This window comes from Apium graveolens, unplaced genomic scaffold (assembly GCF_009905375.1).
Source record: "Apium graveolens cultivar Ventura unplaced genomic scaffold, ASM990537v1 ctg9192, whole genome shotgun sequence".
NCBI classification, from domain to species: Eukaryota; Viridiplantae; Streptophyta; class Magnoliopsida; order Apiales; family Apiaceae; genus Apium; species Apium graveolens.
The window spans coordinates 14945-21499 of NW_027421816.1; positions in this window are offsets into that span (position 1 = coordinate 14945).

A 6555-nucleotide genomic window follows, 5' to 3' on the forward strand; every position below is an offset into this window, starting at 1 on the left:
TGAAGGAAGTAGTGTAGAAGGAAATTCTTAAGTGGCTAGATGCAGGGATCATTTACCCTATTTCTGATAGTTCATGGGTAAGCCCAGTTCAATGTGCGCCAAAGAAAGGTGGAATTACTGTGGTAGCAAATGAGAAGAATGAGCTTATTCCTACAAGGACAGTCACGGGGTGGAGAGTTTGCATGGACTACAGGAAGCTGAACAAAGCCACTAGGAAGGATCACTTCCCTTTGCCCTTTATTGATCAAATGCTCGACAGGTTGGCTGGTCCTGAGTACTATTATCTTCTGGATGGCTATTCGGGTTATAATCAGATTTGTATCGCTCCAGAAGATCAGGAGAAAACTACCTTCACTTGTCCATTTGGTACTTTCGCCTTCAGACGAGTTTCTTTTGGTCTGTGTGGTGCACCAGCCACATTCCAGAGATGTATGATGGCCATCTTTTCTGACATGATTGGCCAGAATATGGAGGTGTTCATGGATGACTTCTCAGTCTTTGGAAATTCTTTTGATGAATGCTTGCAAAATCATGGACATGTTCTCAAAAGGTGTGTTGAAACCAATCTGGTTCTCAATTGGGAGAAATGTCACTTTATGGTGCATCAGGGCATTATTCTCGGGCACAAGGTTTCTAGTAAAGGTCTAGAGGTGGACAAGGCCAAGGTGGGGGTCATTGAGAATCTTCCTCCACCTATTTCTGTTAAGGGAATTCGCAGTTTTCTTGGTCATGTGGGTTTCTATAGGCGTTTCATCAAAGTCTTCTCGAAAATTTCAAAGCCTTTGTGCAGTCTGTTAGAGAAAGATGTTCCTTTAAAGTTTGATGACGAGTGTTTTGCAGCTTTTGAGAAATTGAAGAAGAGTTTAATCATGACACCGGTCATAATTGCACCTGATTGGAATGAGCCTTTTGAGATGATGTACGATGAATGTGACTCTGCAGTTGGAGCAGTTCTTGGGGACCGGAAGAACAACATATTTCATGTGGTCTACTATGCTAGTAAGACCCTAAATGGTGCTCAATTGAATTATACTACTACGGAGAAAGAGCTTTTAGCTATTGTCTATGGTTTTGAGAAATTTCGATCTTATCTACTTGGGACTAAGGTGACAGTTTTCGCTGATCACGCTGCAATTTGATATCTCGCCTCAAAGAAGGACTCGAAGCCTAGATTGATTAGATGGGTTCTTTTGCTCCAAGAATTTGAACTAGAGATCAAGGATAGAAGAGGAACTGAGAATCAAGTCGCTGTTCATCTCTCGTGTTTAGAAAATCCAAATGCTACTTTATTGGATAAGACATTGATAAATGAGTCTTTTCCCGACAAGCAGCTGTTTGGAGTGCAAGAAGAAGAACCATGGTTTACAGACATTATAAACTACCTTGTGAGTAATATCATGCCTCCCGACTTATCCTATGCTTAAAAGAAGAAGTTTCTACATGAAGTGAACTGGCATATGTGGGATGAGCCATTTCTTTTTCGACAAGGAGCTGACCAAATCATCAGGAGATGTATTCCTTACAGCGAAACGGGGGGGGGGGGGGATCTTGCGAGATTGCCACTCGACGGCTTATGAAGGACATTATGGTGGAGAAAAGACAGTAGCGCGTGTTCTTCAAGCATGTTTCTTTTGGCCGACATTGTTTAAAGATGTTTATCAGTTTGTTTTGAAATGTGATCGATGTCAACGTGTGGGTAATATGTCTAATGTGCTTCTCGAGGTTGAGGTCTTCGATGTTTAGGGAATTGACTTCATGGGGCCATTTGTCTCATCTTATAACAATCAGTATATCTTGTTGGCGGTTGATTACGTGTCAAAATGGGTTGAAGTTAAGGCGTTGCCAACAAACGATGCGAAAATGGTGCTTAATTTTCTTCATAAGAAGATATTAACAAGGTTTGGAACTCCAAGAGTCATAATCAGTGATGAGGGGTCGCATTTTTACAATCGCAAGTTCACTGCTATGATGAAAAGGTATAATGTAAATCATCGCATTGCCACGGCTTATCATCCTCTGGAAAATTGGTCAAGCTGAGGTATCTAACAGAGAGATCAAACGCATTTTGGAGAAAGTGATGTGTCCATCAAGGAAAGATTGGTCTTGAAGCTTGATGAAGCTGTTTGGGCATATAAAACAGCATATAAGACTCCATTGAGAATGTCGCCGTACCAGTTGGTCTATAGTAAGGGGTGTCATTTGCCTATGGAGCTTGAACATAAGGCATATTGGGCTTTGAAGAAGTTGAATCTGGACTTGGATGCGGCTGGAAAGAAGAGAATGCTTCAATTGAATGAACTCGATGAGTTTCGACTTCAAGCTTATGAGAACAACAAAATATATAAGGAGAAAGTCAAGAGGTGGCACGATCGAGGTTTAGTTCTTAAGTCATTTGTGCTGGGGCAACAAGTTCTTTTGTTCAACTCTCGTCTCCGTTTTTTTCCTGGAAAGTTGAAGTCAAGATGGTCAGGGTCGTTTATTGTCAAAACTGTGTTTCTACATGGAGCGGTGGAAATTTTTAAGAATGATCCGGGCCAAGGATTCAAGGTAAATGGTCAGAGGTTGAAGCATTACTATGGTGACACGGCATACCGCGAGGTAGTTAGTGCCGTTTTAAAGTCCATTTAATCTCAAGATTCTACATCGAACTAGCGACATAAAAGAAGCACTTCTTGGGAGGCAACCCAAGTATGTTGTATATTAGTAGGCAGAAGAAGCAAGAAGAAAGGAGAAAATTATTAAAAAATCAGAAAAATAAAAAAATTCACGGCCAACTACAGAAGCTGGGCGCGGCCGCGCTGACCAAGCGCGCGGCCATGCTATTTTTCCAGTAACCAAACGCGCTCGCGCTGTCCTAGCACGCGGCCGCGCCGTCCTAGCACGCGGCCGCGCCGGTTTTTTGGAGAGTGAGTGCACCCGCGCTGTCCTAGCGCGCGGCCGTGCTGGGTCCCTGATTGAAAAAATAAAAATAAAAAATGGCAGTTTTAAGAAAAAATCAGGATTTTTAACCAAAAATCAATTCCAACCCAATTTTTACTCTTTCACATCCCATAATTCCCTCTCCTAATAAATTCTATTATTCCCACGATTCCCATAATCAATTCCCACTTCTATTCCTTATAGAATTCACACCTCTCCACCTATAAATACATACACTTACACACAACATCTCCACAAATTCACAAACTCTCAAACACAAATTCTCTCTAAACACTTAAACTTTTATTCTCTCTTCTTCAATCCCGATAGCACCCAAGAGACAAAGAACACAAGTTGACAGTAGCACCACCGATTCTTCATCTGCGGGTGGTGTGAGGCCCAGATTTTCTATTTCTGAGGCTTAGGAGGAGTACACGAGGCTTCTCTCGAAGCCTATTGCTAATGAGCAAGGCTTTCTGCCATCAGGGAAGGACGGTAAGCTGTTAGAAATGATTCTCGAGATGGGCTGGGTTTCTTTTTGTGAAGCGCCTGCTGCTGTGCCCATGAGTGTTGTGCGGGAGTTCTATGAAAATTCCAAGGCAGAGAAGAATGGCTTCACGGTGGTGAGGGGGAGGACTGTAGAGTACAGTGTTGATGCTATCAGGGCGGTGATTGAGCAGCCCGCGAGGAAGGTGGGTCAGGACACTTGGAACGATAAGACTCTGGAGAACTTTAATTTGGATCTTATCATTGCTACTCTCTGTGTGCCTGAAACTCATTGGAAGTTCAAGAGGGGCACTACTGATTACTCCACGTTCCCTGCATCATGCATAAACAGGTTTGCACAGGCTCTGAACTCGTTTATTTGTGCTAATATCATGCCATTTTTGCATGTGCATGAGATTACTGTGGAGCGTGCTCGTCTGCTGTGGGGAATTTTGCAGGGTGATTACATTGACTTGGGGATAATGATATATCAGGGGATTCTGAGATTCTTGAGGGGAGGTACTACAGGTGCTATTCCGTATGCGTCAGTTGTGACAAAGTTGTGCGTGGCGGTTGGTGTTCATTGGCCACCATATGAGCAGCTGTAGCTTCCCAGTGCCCCTATTGATAGTTCTACGCTGTAGAGCAAGCAAGAGTGGTATTGAGGGAAGCCCGATCCTAAGGGGCTTGATTATTCATATGATCATCTGTTAGGTGGTGTGCCCATGGAGGCTGCTACTGCAGGAGGTTCTCAGTATAACGACTCATGTATTTTCTTTTATTTTTAAAATTTAAAAAGTGTAATAATTGAATAAATAATTAAATAAAATATGTGCATTGATTTTTGGCAGCAGTGTGTTGATTTTTATTATTTATCTGAGATCTATTGATTTATGGTATGGATTTTGTGATTGAGATATGCGGTTCTGTTATAATTGTAAAAATGATTTTATTACAGTTTTAATTCCATAAATATTTAGATTGTTTCTAAGATTTGTTTTATCATTTTATAATTTCAATAATTATTTTTAGGACTTTATAAAATTGAGAAATCAATATTTCACTAATTATTTATTTTTAAATAATTTTCTGATTGTGTTTATTTGTAAAATCCATATTTAATTCCAGAAATCTTTAAAAATCATAAAACTCATATTTTACTGAGTTCGTATTATTCTGAGAATTTTAAAATTATTTTGGAAATTTTCAGGATTTGTTTCACCCGCGCATTGTCCCGTTTGATCGTCAAAAGCAGGTATAAATTGCATTTCAGAAATTATTTTAAAATTAGAAAACTTACGTTTTAATGAAATTCGGGATATTTATTAAATTTTATGATTATTTTGATAACTTTTTGATTAAAATTTATTTGTGAGTTATACCGTTAAAAATAGATTAAAACGATGTGTTGGGCTTGTAGTCAGTCAGAATATAAAATAAAACGACACATATCCATTTACTTGGGACACGTGTCGTGCAATTGTTTACAGTAGGGGGTGAGTCATTTGTTAACATCAAATTCAATCTCTCACTCTCTTCTCAGTCTCTCTCGACTGTTCTTCTCTGTTTTCTCTTTCTTTCCTCTTAGCTCATTCACTCCTCTTACTCCTCAGTGTTATCTCGCTATTTGGTTGTGGTTTTACCGCTTCTTTCCTGGTATTACTCTATGTCGCCCCTGTTTTCATTCCGTTGCCGCCTTCCCTCGTTTCCGGCGAGGGGATTGTGTGGCGGTTGGACTGTGATTATGTGTGTGTGCTATGGTGTTTTGGTTGTGTGAGTATATATGTGTTACAGTGTGTGTGTGTGTGTTCTGAAGTGTGTGTTGTGTGCATGTGTCAGGGTGTGGTGTGGCGGTGGCCACGCCTGTGGCCGCGTTTGTGGCCGTGTTTCTTCGTTGTGCATCTCTGTAATGTTATTCTATTGGGCTTTCTGTGTTGTGGGCTTGCAGTTGGGCCGGATACTTTTCGGGCCTTTACTGTTGGGCCTGTTTGTGCAGTTTGGCTTGGTGACTGGAAATTGATTTTTATTTATTTAAATTTCTGCAGGGAAAATAAATGAGTATCGTTCGTGAAATAAAATTTTTGTGGTGAGAAAATAATATTAATCGGTATAATTTATTTGGGAACCCGTATTATAACGGACGCGAATAAATTGTACCGCTGTTGACGATGAACTTCGGTGAGTCAACGGTGGACGGTGATAACGTTGTTCTGATTCCTAAATTTTATAAATAAATAAAATGATTTATGTAAAATATCTTCGAACTTAAATAATTAATTGTACTACAAATTGTGTTATGATGCAAGTTGTACGAAAATGGTGGAATTGATATTGTGATGAAATTGTGGATTATTTTGATTGCTGGCGTCGATTGTAATCGACGAGTAGGCATATAATCAAAGGAGTTGCTGCCAAAATTTTCTAAAAGTTTATTTTAAAACATACTTATTTATATTATACGTGTTACCCTTATTTGTGTTCTGATTACGTGATTATATGTACTGCTATACGAGTCGGGTTATCGAATTGGGAATTAGGGTTTGAGGATATCAAACATGTCAGTGTAACTGATTAGGGTATTCTGTATTTGTAGATCCCAGTCGAGTTTCACCTGTACCAAAGTCCGCGTAAAAGCTACTTAGAGTTCCGAAAGTGTTATAAGGCAAGTACCCCTGACCATTGTTTTATGGTTCAGTACGTATAAATAGCTAAATGTTTTATTCTCCTAATGGAACGGAAATGTTTTAAGTTACGTATCCCCTGTAGTTATAAATCACTGTTTTCAAATCTATTTTGGGGAAAAGTAACTTCGAAAGGTACCTATCTCGAATGAAATAATTTGCAAACTGGATTTTATATGTGTGCTGGTAAAATGAATGATTTTGAAAATGATCAGATATGGGATAAATAGGGGCCAGAGTAGGCCTATTGAGGTGGCGTAAGAGGCTAATTCGGTTGCGCGCAATTTATAACCAATTAGTCCAGCAGGTCAGAGACCTAGCTAGTCTCTGAGTTCCGGAACAGGTAAATGGGAAGGCAGTTGGAGCCGTCTGGTGTTGATAGCCTGATCAGCTGTCTTCACATATCCGTTACATATCTAATTTGGATTTATGATTCCCGTAAGGGTATAAGTGGTTGATACAGTGGTTT